The following is a 13185-nucleotide window of genomic DNA, read 5'->3' on the forward strand; positions in this document are numbered from 1 at the left end:
TACATCTATCTCAAGTATTTTAAAAAATGCAAGCTAATGGAAACCCATTGATTTTTTTTTTTTTTTTTGGAAGATGCACAAACATTGACATCTTGACTACACACACGCTTCACCACGTTCACAATTTAGAAGATGTAGCTGTCTTTTCCTCTACCAGAATATAATTCATGTGCAAATAGCTCTCTCAATAGCACACATCAACTTTTCTTTCCTCCTCCCACCAGACTCTGGAGGAAAGCCTCTTCAAAAGCAATGACATAAAGGCCATTTACTCCTGGAAATAAATGCACCTGCTCTGTGTTCAAGTTCTAATCTGCAAATTGTGGAATGGAAGACAAATGAGTGAAAAAACATACACCTCACAAGAAACCATCAACCTCTGAGAAAACAATTAGTAAAGCCAGAGAAAATACCTTGGGGTGATTTTTTTTATATCTGTCTCATCTTTGAGTTGAAATACCATCGCACACATTTTTACCTACTGTAAACCAACAGGTAAATAATGAAGGAAAATTAACACAAGCTACCATACAGAAGGCAAGAAAATGAACTCATCTCTATCTGGTGTGCATTATTTTAAGTACCTCCCAGTATTTTGCAAGGAGAAAGAAAACAGAGGAACAGAACAAATCAGGGTTCCTAAAAAGATTGCAGCATCTGGGACTGCCTGAATTAATATATTATCAATAGGCAAGTGTGAACTTTCAGTGTTGCCATGAGATCTATATCAAAAGTCAAAGGGAGATCCCCAAGTACTAAAACTAGTTCTGCTTCTGTATTACATCTGCATGAAGCCTGTGTGTCAATTTGCCACTATAGTCAGCCCCCACTGCCCTCCTCAAGACCTTTTCAAAGTAGGAGAGATTTGAGACAATAATCTACTTGTCAATCTGTTAGCACCAAGTGATGGTTTCTTGTATTTGCTATTTCTCAATGAGGATTTTTTTTTTTTTAGATAGACATGGTCAAAAGTAACATACATTTTGACAGATTAAATTCTCAGAACACATGTACTAATAAAGCTCTCTGTTTATGGAATATTATGAATACAGTATGACTCTGGCTGAAATTTTCCTGCTACGAAAATACATGCTTAGCAAATATGGGAAAGGTGGCTTCTTTTATACAACTACAAAATTAAAATGTTTTTCATAGGTCTGTCCACAGTCTCTCATTCAAATCTCAATGTGTAAGAAGAATAAAAAAGGAAAAACATGTTGCTAAGTTCAGATTAATTTTATGGTCATCAAAAAATTTGGGATATTTTAAGATCATGCAATGTGCTTTAAAGAAGGACAATAGTATTCCACAGTCAACTCAAGATGCTTTACAATTCTTTCTGATAACTTTTGTAACCCCTATTCACCTCACACGTTAATAGTGTTGTGAGAGTATAAAGCTTGACTCAGTGATATTTAATGCCTGGCTTTTCCTTTTTTTTTTTTTTCTTTTAGTCACAACCATGGTGAATATGTAACTGCATTTGACAGCTCATTTCACTTCCAGATAGGGAGAAAAAGGCATCTAAAAGTATACTGTAAAGTTAGAATCAGATGCTGTGGATGTAATGATCAAAAAAATTTGAAAAGTCATTATCAACATTAAATAAGAGCATGTGAGACACCTGAAGCAGAGAAACCAAAGTATTTCTATAAGGTGAGTTGGCATAATCCACCACCCGCATTAAAGAAACGTACTCATCTATTCATCATATCTACCACAGCAGTGATCTTAATCTGTAACAAATGATACCATGTTCCATTCAAAGATTTTACTGCTGTCAGGTTGTGGAAGTGGCCAAAGGCGGGAGGGCTCATGGACTCCAAATAAGACAAAACCCCAGGAGAAACTCTGGGATATATGTATTTCTGAATATCCTTAGCGTATACAGCACTTTTTGTTCTGATCTTTACGATGCTAACACCTATCAGAAGACACTAAAATATCTCAGAGTGAAGACAGAGTACCATCTGGTAAACACAATACTGATTAAATGCTCTGCAAGAGCTCTAAGAACTAAAACAAAACTACTTTTTGCATTCAATTCTGGAAATCTTCCCCTTTATCACGTTCAAACATAAATAAAGCAGAGTTATCATTCTGGTTTTACAACTTCCGTCATCCCTGATCAAGTGCCAAATGAAGCCCCACAGCCTCCTTCAAGGAGCAGCACCAGCACTTAGAGCAGATGCTCTCAGAGCTACTGAACAGATGTCCCAGGGCAAGGCAGCAGGCACAGATGGCATCCCTGCGAATATGTACAAACTTGGGGTTGCCATCTAGTCAAAACACTTGTGCATCTGCTTAGCATTGTGTGGGAGAAGGTCATGAAACCACAGGAGTTCAAGGATGGAAGCACCGTTCACCTTGCACGTGCTGCAGCACCACTATGATGTCAGTCTCTCAACTGCTGGGAAAAAAAATCACTGCTATAATAAGGATCAGGCTGTTAATCAACAGAAGCTTCTGGAAAGTACTGTCAGACTGGTCAAGGCACAATTTCTTTTTTTTTTCTTTTCTTTTTTTTTCTTTTTTTTTTTTTTTTTTTTTTTTTTTTTTTTTTTCTTTTTTTTTTTTTTTCTTCTTTCTTGTAGCAAATTCATAGCAAGTTCAGAGACCAGCCCATTTGATGTCATCTGCTAGAAGTTCAGGAAGCTTCTGCACAGATTCTCCTGTTTGGACGTATTTGTGCACATAGCTTTTTCATTTCACAATAACATCATGCCAGCAGAATATCAGAACATGTAATGATAAAAATGGCTTTAGGCAAGACTGTGCTTTAGCATCTCTGCAGAAATACTTCTTGATGTATTCAGAGACAAACAGCCAATGAATCTGCATCTGTTATCACACAGATTTCAGGATTTTGAATCTACAGAGATTCGGTGATGAATCACAGATCATTACACTTGTGGCCTTTCACTGTTCCTTACCATGATTGAGCCTGTGTGCACAGTGGTACACACAGCACATTGTTATTTCAGTTGTGCTGCCAAGTGGCTCAGCCTGGACAGCAACATAAAAGCAACTGAGATCTTGTTCTAACGCTCCCTGGTGGAAAGCAAGTCAGGCCAAGAGCAAGCACTGGCTACAGGATGCTGCAGATAAGCTGGCAAGCCCAAAACCATCTCCACTGCCAAGGAAGCCATAGAGAGCAAAAGCAATGCCTCTGAAACAAGAGGTGCATCTCTTCAAACAAAAGTAAATGCTCACCTTGCAGCTGTCACCACGGTTCTCTATGGATGCAAAACTAGAACAAGTTACAGCTGTCAAGGCAAATATTTCAGTCACTTTCACAGGTAACGTTCTTGTACCCTAGTTACTATGAAGTGACAGAGTAAGATCCCAAGCTCTTGGGATTGTCAAAACACTGGATTTTGAAGAAATGCTCTTACACGCTCAAGTGTACGGATCTAGTCCTCTGCTACATATGCATATGTACACACCATACAAAGCTACTTTTTACAGCTAGTTTAAATACAGGCAGATTGAAAGGCTGCACAGCAAAATCATACATGGCAAATCTTCAGTTGTGTGGCATTAAAAATTTACTACTCTAACAGACATTATGTACTGATATTATCAGAGCTCACGAGCAAAATCAGACTGACATCAAGTAGCACAAAAGGTGTCATGAATAGAAAAATAATCATCTGTGGCAAAGAAGGTATCTTGCTGAAAAATCTGATTAACTTCTACAAAAGAAAATGTGAACACTGAATCCCATACATTGCACAGACTAAGACTTTATCATCGCCTACTATGTTCCAAAGTATTCCTTCCATACAAGCAAATCCAAACTAAGCCAAAACAATAGTAAATTCTTTCAAACCTCTCAAGTAAAATTCTGAAAGTTCAACTTCACTGCACTGCTGGCTACCTGAACGAGATTCTTTCAAACCTTTGTATCCTTTCAGTTCAAACAAAAGGAACTAAATCCAGTCAATTAAACAACTTTATTTTTCCATTCAGACCACTCTGAGGGCAACAGGGATCATGTCATATCAGCTTTGCTTGAAACACTTAGCAATAAAAACACCCACACTGACATTTTCTATAATAAACATTTTGTCTTTTGTTCTACAAATCTTCTACATGGCAGCTGGGCACACAAGCTGCAAGGCATTAAGCATTTATGATGCTCAAAATATGCATTTGTGTACCTACAACTAGGCAAAGGTCATCCAAATACAAATTTACTTTCTTCTTTGATCATATAAATAAAAAAGTAACCCCCAACATCTGCCCGCCAGCTAAAAGACAACTGGAGCCAGAGATGGTACAAAGCAGCTAATGCTCTAAGGATTGACCTTAAGTATTTTTGTTTCCATTTCATATATCTAAAAACCTATCTTCACTGTGGCTGCTACCTGCCTAATATCTGAAAAAGACCTGGTGTCTCTCCTATTCATAGTAACCAAGTAGGTAGTACCACACTGCACCTAAAAATAGTACAGCATCTTAGCAAGGCTTCAGAGCTAGCAGTCAGCAGGACAGAAAAGTCTATCATTTGAAGAAAGGTGAAGTCATGACTCCTCAGCTGCTACCTCTAAAACAAAACAAACAACAAAATTCAAAAAACAACCCCATCACTGTCTTTATACACATACAGACACAAACTCCTACCAGAACCAAGACATCTCTACTAAAGGCAAGAAGTGGTCAAGTAATGGGAGATATTTTACTTTATTCCCTCATTAAATGCAGAGGTTGATCTCACAGTAAGGGATGTGGTCTAGCGTAACCCCTTCTGGAAGAAATGGCCCCACGCTCCTGCCTGCCTATTCCTACCTCATCCTTTGCATCAGATTTAGCCATTTGGTTGCAATAAGGCATGTCAACACAGTGAACTAATCTGACAGAAAAGGAACCTCACTGAAGAAAAGAATAATTCTTTATGTATCATCACTCCAAAACCAAGTCACCTTGTATTCACACGATCACTGTAACTCTAGCAGGGAACACAATCTACAGTTACACTCTGAAGTAGTCCTTGAAGGGCTCGTCACCCACACACAACCCTTGACCAAAGGTTAGTTTCCTCGTTGCACCGTTTTCAGTCCACAAAGCATTCATAGCTGAGGACTTTTTCAATGGGGGCTGTCACCTTCTAAGGCTAACGTGGGACTCCGAGCTGGCATTAGCTCAGGGATCACTGTGGGTACGCAGAAGCCTGGAGCTGCCAGTATGACCAGAGAGTCCCCAGCAGAGCTGTAACCTAAGAAGAGCACAGCCCCAGTTCAGTCCCTTCCTTCTGCCCTCATGCTCATCACTGCAGCAAGAACTCAGCTCAGGGGATCCACAAATCCACAATCTCTAAATACCAGGTTTTAATAAAACAAAAGAGGATAACATAGCCTTTTAAACTAATGAGGTCTGCTACCTGAGTTAAACTACAATATTTGAAAACAAATTACCCTAAGTGCTGTGTCCTTACAAGAAAGGTTCTTCCCTCTGAACTTGCTCTCAAATTTAGCAGCTTTTCAGTGATTTCTTATGTTATGACAAATTCCACACATTTCTGCTAGATTCCCAGGAAAACTTAAAAAAAAAAAAAATCCTTCCCACTGTCTTAAGGCCCAACCACACATCTGCTCTGAGCAACTCTCTCTGGATGCCCTCAAGCCTCCTCCTTCCCCCCACGGAGCAGTGGCAGCTTTCTGCAGCTGGCAGTCACTGGGACAGGCCCTGCCACCCCCTTTTCCCTTTCCAAAGACAGTGCTGAGGGCAAGGAAAGCACACAGGCATCCTTACTAAACTGCAAATAAAACCCAGACACGTCGCCCGGCCTAACGTCCTACCAAGCAAATGACCGTTTATGAATAACACGTTGCAAATCTCTAACCGCCGTATTAACTAGGAGAGTTACATCCTTAACAAATTCAGCAGACACAGCTTTCAGAAACTTGCCTTCAGTCTAAGTTTAAGACATTTTGGTACTTTGCCTATATCAGAGGATCATAAACCAAGGAAATAGAATAACTCAGCATGTTGGAGAAGACTCCTGGGGGACTCACACATCCTGCTCCTGGCTGACCACAACATTTCTGCACCATCCAAATCCAGTTTTAAAGCGTTTCTAACTGTCAGCCATTTTGCTCCAATTGCCAACAAGGTCCAATCAATGTGTTTCAACAGCTGGTTATCAGCAGCATGTTAATGCTTCAGAGAGACAACAATTGTCAGCCTAGTGTACATAAAACACCTGCTCTCAGCAGGAAGCCCCAAGACGGAAGGTAGCTCCTCAAGCACTAACTCCTCTTTCGTAACACTTAAATCAGTGGAAGATGTATAGACTATAACAGCTCTTCCTCGCTGTCCTCTTTTGCATACTTTAACCCCAAGCCCAGAGGCAGGTGAGCTCAATTATATTTGCATTTGCATCTCTAAAAACCCCTTGCAAGGGGGGGGGGGGAGAGAAAAAATTCCTGGAAGAAACAAAGCTCACCTGCTTCTTCCACTACAGGGAAAAAAAAATGTGTAGATGCGTACATTACATTAAGGGTAGATCTTTATATTTTCTGTACAGCTTTGCAGTTTAGCAATTCTACATCTAAATATTAATGAAGATGTGACCTTTACCCTAAAAGAAAAAGGTTAATTGATAGATTTGCAGAGTTTTTCCTTCTCTTTATGAATACTGGGCATCTCAGAATCCAATACAGAATCACAGAATGGTTTGGATTGGAAAGGACCTTTATAGATCATTTAGTTCCAACCCCCTGCCATGTGCAGGGACACCTTCCACCAAACCAGGCTGCTCAAAACCCCATCCAATGTGGACCTGAACCCTTCCAGGGAGGGGACAGCCACAGCTTCTCTGGGCAACCTGTGCCAGTGTCTCACCACACTCACAGTAAAGATATGATGCTATACACAACTTGCAGAGAATAATCTAAAATGTAGCATGAAGTAAATTCCATCTTTCAGGTTTACAACTAGGGTCAGAAGTCACTTGCATAGGTTTTGTTTCATTAATTATGTTTCAGTGTTTATTTTAACTAGCTGACTACCCTTTTGTGTTTTTAACCAAAGCAACTGACATCATCTACCTGGACTTCTGCAAAGCATCTGACACTATCACATGACATCCTTGTATCTAAATTGAGTTACACAGATTTGACAAATGGACCACTCAGTGGATAAGGAATTGGCTGGATGATCACACTCGAAGAGTTGCGGTCAATGGCTCAATGTCCAAGTGGAGAGCAGTGACAAGTGCTGTTCCTCAGGGGTTGGTAATGGGCCTACTGCCATTTAACATCTTTGTTGCTGATGTGGACAGTGGGATCGAGGCACCCTCAGCAAGTTTGCCAACAACACCGAGCTGTGTGGTGCTGTCGACAGGCTGGAAGGAAGGGATGTGCCATCCAGGGGGACCTGGACAGGCTCGAGAGATGGGACCGTGTGAACCTCATGGAGTTCAACGGGTGCTAGGTCCTGCACATCGGTCAGGACAATCCCAAGCAGAAATACAGCCTAGGCAATAAGTGGGTTGAGAGCAGCACCGCAGAGAAGGACTTGGGGGTATTACTGGATAAAAACTGACTGTGAGACAGCAATGTGCGCTTAGAGCCCAGAAAGCCAAATGTGTCCTGGGCTGCATCAAGAGAAGTGTGGCCAGCAAGGTGAGGGAAGGGATTCTCCCCATCTACTCCGCTCTCGTGAGACCCCCCTGCAGTGCTGTGTCCAGCTCTGGGCCCCCAACATCAGAAGGACACGGACCTGCTCGATCAGGTGCAGAGGAGGACACAAAGATGCTCAGGGGCTGGAGTACATCCCACGTGAGGACAGGCTGAGACAGTTGGGGGTGTTCAGCCTGGAAAAGGAGAAGGCTCCAGGGAGACCTTACAGTGGTTTTCCAGGTCTTAAAGGGGGCCTACAAGAAAGCTGGTGAGGGATTCTTTCTCAGGGAGGGTAGGGATAGGATGAATAATGACTTTAAGCTGAAAGAGGGGAGATTTAGATTAAATGTAAGGCTACTGTGAGGGTGGTGAGACACTGGAACAAGTTGCCCAGAGAAGCTGCGGCTGCGCCCTCCCTGGAAGGGTTCCAGGCCAGGTTGGATGGGGCTTTGGGCAAGCTGGGCTAGTGGAAGGTGTCTCTGCACATAGCAGGGGAGTTGGGACTAGATAATATTTAAGGCCCCTTCCAACCCAAATCATTCTATGATTCCACGATATTATGGCCTGGTAGCCTTCCAAGCATTGTTTGTGAACATACAGCTTTCTATCTACTCTTCAACAGACACAGAAGCTGTTCATGGTGTCACAGGGGGTAAGTATTCAACAATGGACTAGTCCCATGCCTGTTTCCCCTCTCCACCCAAATCTAACTTGCTAGAAATAATCTTTCAATAGAGCCCTGACACATTCATCAGAATCCCCCTGAATATTTATATCAACACAGCTTGCTGTCACATAGTGAAGGGCCAAATTCTCCACTCAAGAAATCCACCATAGCAGTACAATTAGTTTACAAGTTTCCAAATATTTGGCATGGCATAAATTTTCTGAAGTCCAGGCCCTAGACACAGGTTACAAACACAAAAACAAAGTTAAAAAAAAAATCTCAGAAAATTTAGGAAAAATAAGGTTTTTAGTGGGCCCTGTAAGAAAATCTTAGAAATATTAATCATATGACTTGCTCCCCAGTTCTATCATGGTGACATCTATTTTGAAACGCTCTTCAGAAAGAATGGCAACAAATGGATAGAAAGTTAGTACTAATAAACATGAATCAAAGAGAGAAGACAGACACTACACACACAGAACAGTAGGGAGGAATAAGCAACTTGACATTTTACAAAACAGTTTTTCACCCTACCTTTTTAGTAACCAGTAAGAGTAACAAAAGCAACAATGACTTCTTTGGGAAGGAAAGGCTGGGGGAAGAAGGGGGGAATGATAAACACAAGACTCCGGGACCTTGAAAAATGCACATAAGGAGACCTTGAGGAGAAGGTCAACAAGGGTATTATCCTATTTCTTATGGGTAATGGCTCCTCTACTTATTATTTAGTTTTGTGTATTCTGCATTACAATGCCCAATTTCTCTGCTTTCCACAAAAATAAAATCTTTCTTTGGAGGGCAGCTTGTTACAGAGCAAGTAATTACCCAACAGGTTACTTTCAGAAAGTCAAAGAGAATTTTGGCTGCTGAAAGATTAGAAAACCTGGAGTTATTACCTCCCATGTCATGAGCAGACATCAGCCCGGCAGCCAGCTGCCAGCTGCATGTGACATATTGTAAAGATTGTATTTCCTCTTACTTCCTTTCAGAAGTACCAGAGTCCCAGGTGATGTGTTCCTGTGCTACTCGTCTGATCTGAGGAGGTTCAGATTTGTACGTTAACAGAAAAATCATTCTGGACTCTATACTTCTTGGTACCTTAGGCCTACATTTCTTAGACACGAGCAGTGATTCAATGGGGGCAACCTCCCAAAAAAATTCCCAGCAATTAAAAGGTCATTATTGGCATTAAATGATTTGAAAATGTTATAACCTAGTCAGTGGGGTGATCACTCACCACAAGAATGCTTGCCACTCTTTTCCAGGTGCCTTACCGATTGTTTCCAAGCACCAAAACCCTTAGAATGCATTTCAAGTACACAGATGCTTTCCCTCCCCACTCACTGTAATTCACTGCTTTTATAGACAAAGTACAGGAAGTGTTTATGGCTTTTGAGGTGGTTTTTTGGGGGGGCAAGTCGGGTGGGGAGGGCACGATTTTCACATCAACAAGAAAAGAAAATATTACAACAGTCAGTTGCTTTTAAATTGTGCCCCAGAGTAGTGAGGAAATCATAGCTGGGTCCTTTAGTGAAAGCCAGTATTTCAAAGAACATTAGCCAGGTACCTGAACCTCCTTGACTAATTGTCCAGATACTGATCTTGTCCAGCAGCAGGAAGGAAACACCAATATACCTCCAAGCCAGTGAGTAAACAGCACAAAGGCAATGCTGACTCCATCTAATTTATGTTCTTGGGCTTTGGACCATGCAAGGCCAGAGGAGGTAAGGAGCAGGCAGACATCATCAGATGAAACTGCATTAAATCACTGTTGAAATAAGGATTCATTATGGGTGGGATTTTAAGTATCTTGATGGCCTTTTCCAAGTATCTTGGTGGTCTGAACAGTCAAAGGTTGCGAACAAAATAGCTCAAAGATCTTCTAGGAAGAACTGGCTAATGTTATTCTCCAATAAAGAAAATAGTTTTCACCTTCCGCATCCCCAAGTAACAAGTATCTGTCCAACCTGTATTACATTGTTATCTACAATTTAGAAAAAAATTATAATCTTCAGATTTACCCCTGTATTCCAGATAACTATGTACACAGTCTGCACATACTATCAGGCTGTTCAATTAGACTTAATCTGTGTTAATTAAGATTTCCATTTTCCAAGTTGTATTTTAATACATTTGGATCATGAAAACAAAGTCTTTATCATCATTAAGCTGATTCAACAAGATAAAATATTAGCGCATTGTAGTATAAATCCTGTCCATCAAATGATGATACAAATTAACAGCAAATCTCTAATTGTTGCAAAATATCTATTGAGTAAAACAAAACAGCATATCTGAATTACTGACTTCAAGAAAAGTTGTATTCATCTTAAATACATTTAGTTTCAGAGTTCAGTGCTATGAATGGAAACTAAAATCCTGCTAAAATTGTGTTACTACCTTACAGCAAACATCTCCACTACCTACATCATGCAAAACTGCCTTTTGAGCTAGTTATGCTCTTATGTTGGCATATGTAACTTAAAATATATACGTGTGTGTGTGTGTTTGTGTGTGTACGTACACGCACCCTTTTGTTGCTTGGAATAAAACCTATTTGTCAAGTATTAAATCTGTGCACAACAGACATCTCCCATAAAGATACAAACTCTTGTACCGACAGCTAACAGAGCTTCTTTTATTCAGGTGTTGTTGACCTCCTGCATGTTCTGAAGTCTCGAACTTCTAACTTTAACACTTCTGATATGCCAGCAAGTTAAAAAAACATAAGGTCCTTATTTACAATATCTCCTATTTTGTGCATAAAGGAGGAGTTCTTGGCTTTTCCATACTCAAAATCCATACTGGTTAGGTAATAAATGTACTTGTTCCCATAGGTCTTAATCACACTGAAACATAATGATGTCTCCTTGCATTGTCTATTTTCATAGTGATGTGGAAGGTTGAAAAATGCTTGACAAAAACACCTGAATGTCACCAGAACAAAACCATGATAATTTTCAAAAGCTTTGGGAGCAAGTTTTAAAGGCATCCCCAGTGTCAAGGGCCTGCACCTATTTCAGTTCACATGAAAAGCTGAAGACTAGAGCGACCTGAGCAGTTGGAGCAACATCAAAAAGTATCAAGCTGAAATTTCTGCTATTACATTGACCATAACGTAAGTAGGGTCCTCTTCAGTAGTGCCCCAAATCTTTGCTCTCTACTCCTCAACAGTATTAAAAAGTATTTTCTCCACTTGCATCTAGTTTATTGATTTCTGTCATCACAGACCTAAGGTTGAAAGCACTATCCTTATCAAGGAGCAAGTAGTAACTTGAGAAACTAGATAAACAAGCTGTGAGACTGTTTTAAGTGATACACAATGATTCCAGAAAAAGAAGGCTAATTGCAGCAATTGATCTGACATTCATAATGTAACAGTAGACATTAACCACGCCTGTTTCGACTCTTACATAACTATACAGACTGAAATTATCTTGGTTACTACACAGGCTTCCTACAAAGGTTTAAGTGAGACTAGCACTCAATCCTTCAACTATATATATTTTTATTTTATTGATTTGAAATACTAGAGACAACCTCAGTGCCAAGGAGGACATCAGCAGGGCATTTTATTCTATCCAGCATAGCACATCTCTCTACAAGCCTCTGTCTCTGCTTGTCAAGATAGAGGAGTTAAGTAGCTAAATTCAGAAGAAGCCATATCTAAAAATCCACGTGCTTTGCACTGTATAATCATCACTGCCTATTTTGACCTTGGATTTTGCCAAGTGCATGGCTGTGTCCCTACACGTAACAGTGTTCCTCTGTCAATGGCTCTCCTCAATGTCCTCTTTCTGAAATTAAAAAAAGAGAAAGAAATCCCTTAACATGACAAACTGATAGTGTTAACTCTCACTTGAGAGAACTACAATGGCCTGGAAAAGCTTGGAGATATTAAAATGCAATGACAAAAGGAACAATAGAGAGAAAGAAAACAGGAAGAGTTGGAGGGGCAGATCCTTGTGTAATATAAAACAATATTATATAGTGAGACAGCGGCCTGGAAAATGAAAAAAAGAATAAAGTAGAAGAAAGAGACCAATAAGAAAGTAGAGGTGACAGAAAAGTATGATGATGGACTAAGGAAGTAGCAATGTCCTGCCCTTAGCTCTCCTTGTCCGGACATCTCTGCTGTTGCTCTGGAAAAAGGCATCATTGATGATTTGGTCATAATAAAGCCACCGCCTTCTCCTTCACATACTTTCTCAACAGAAGGTTAGAAATTGGGCTAACATTGTTTGTCATGTACATGATTAACAAAACTAAATACCAATAGGATTTCTTCTTTTTTTTTTTTCAGGATTTCTTTTTTGCAGGAGACTATTTGACACAATTAACACTGAAACATCAAAACACCACTGGAATTGTATTAGGGGCTGTAACACAAGGTACACTTTCTTTTTTTAATGTCTGCTACTGTAATAGCTAATGAAAGAGACCTCTTTTTTTCCTCCTACACTGACAACAAGGAGACACACAGGTGAAATAAGAATATACTGTATTTATGCCAGGAAGAAAACATACGCATCACCATACAGAAGCCCAAGTAGTGTAATTGCTTAATAGCTTAATTACTGAATCTCAAAACAGTAAACATTATTTTAAAATGTTATAAAACATAGTGAAGCAGGAAACATGTGAGTTTAACTTTTATGAAAAAGTGAACACCAAAGTACATACGATAAACTAGTAAGGGAAATTGCATTACAAGGTCTGTAACTTCCCAAGTGCACTATATCTATACTACATTGGTTTTGATCCTTTCACTTAGGTTATTTTACAGACCAGGATACATAAGTGATACATCCCTCCTATAACAAAAAAAAACCACAACCAGCAAAAAGTAGCAAATTGCGAACTATGAAGAAAGGCTTTATCTTACACGTCAGA

At 40.0% G+C, this 13185-nt stretch overlaps 1 protein-coding gene across 3 annotated transcripts in view; it reads right to left on the reverse strand.

Moving 5' to 3' along the window:
- Positions 1-13185, reverse strand: part of NELL1 (neural EGFL like 1) — a 290337-nt gene that overhangs the window by 255865 nt on the left and 21287 nt on the right. The window lies entirely within an intron of this gene.

This window comes from Athene cunicularia (assembly GCF_003259725.1).
Source record: "Athene cunicularia isolate RWA chromosome 5 unlocalized genomic scaffold, athCun1 chr5_part3, whole genome shotgun sequence".
In the NCBI taxonomy this organism is placed as follows: Eukaryota; Metazoa; Chordata; class Aves; order Strigiformes; family Strigidae; genus Athene; species Athene cunicularia.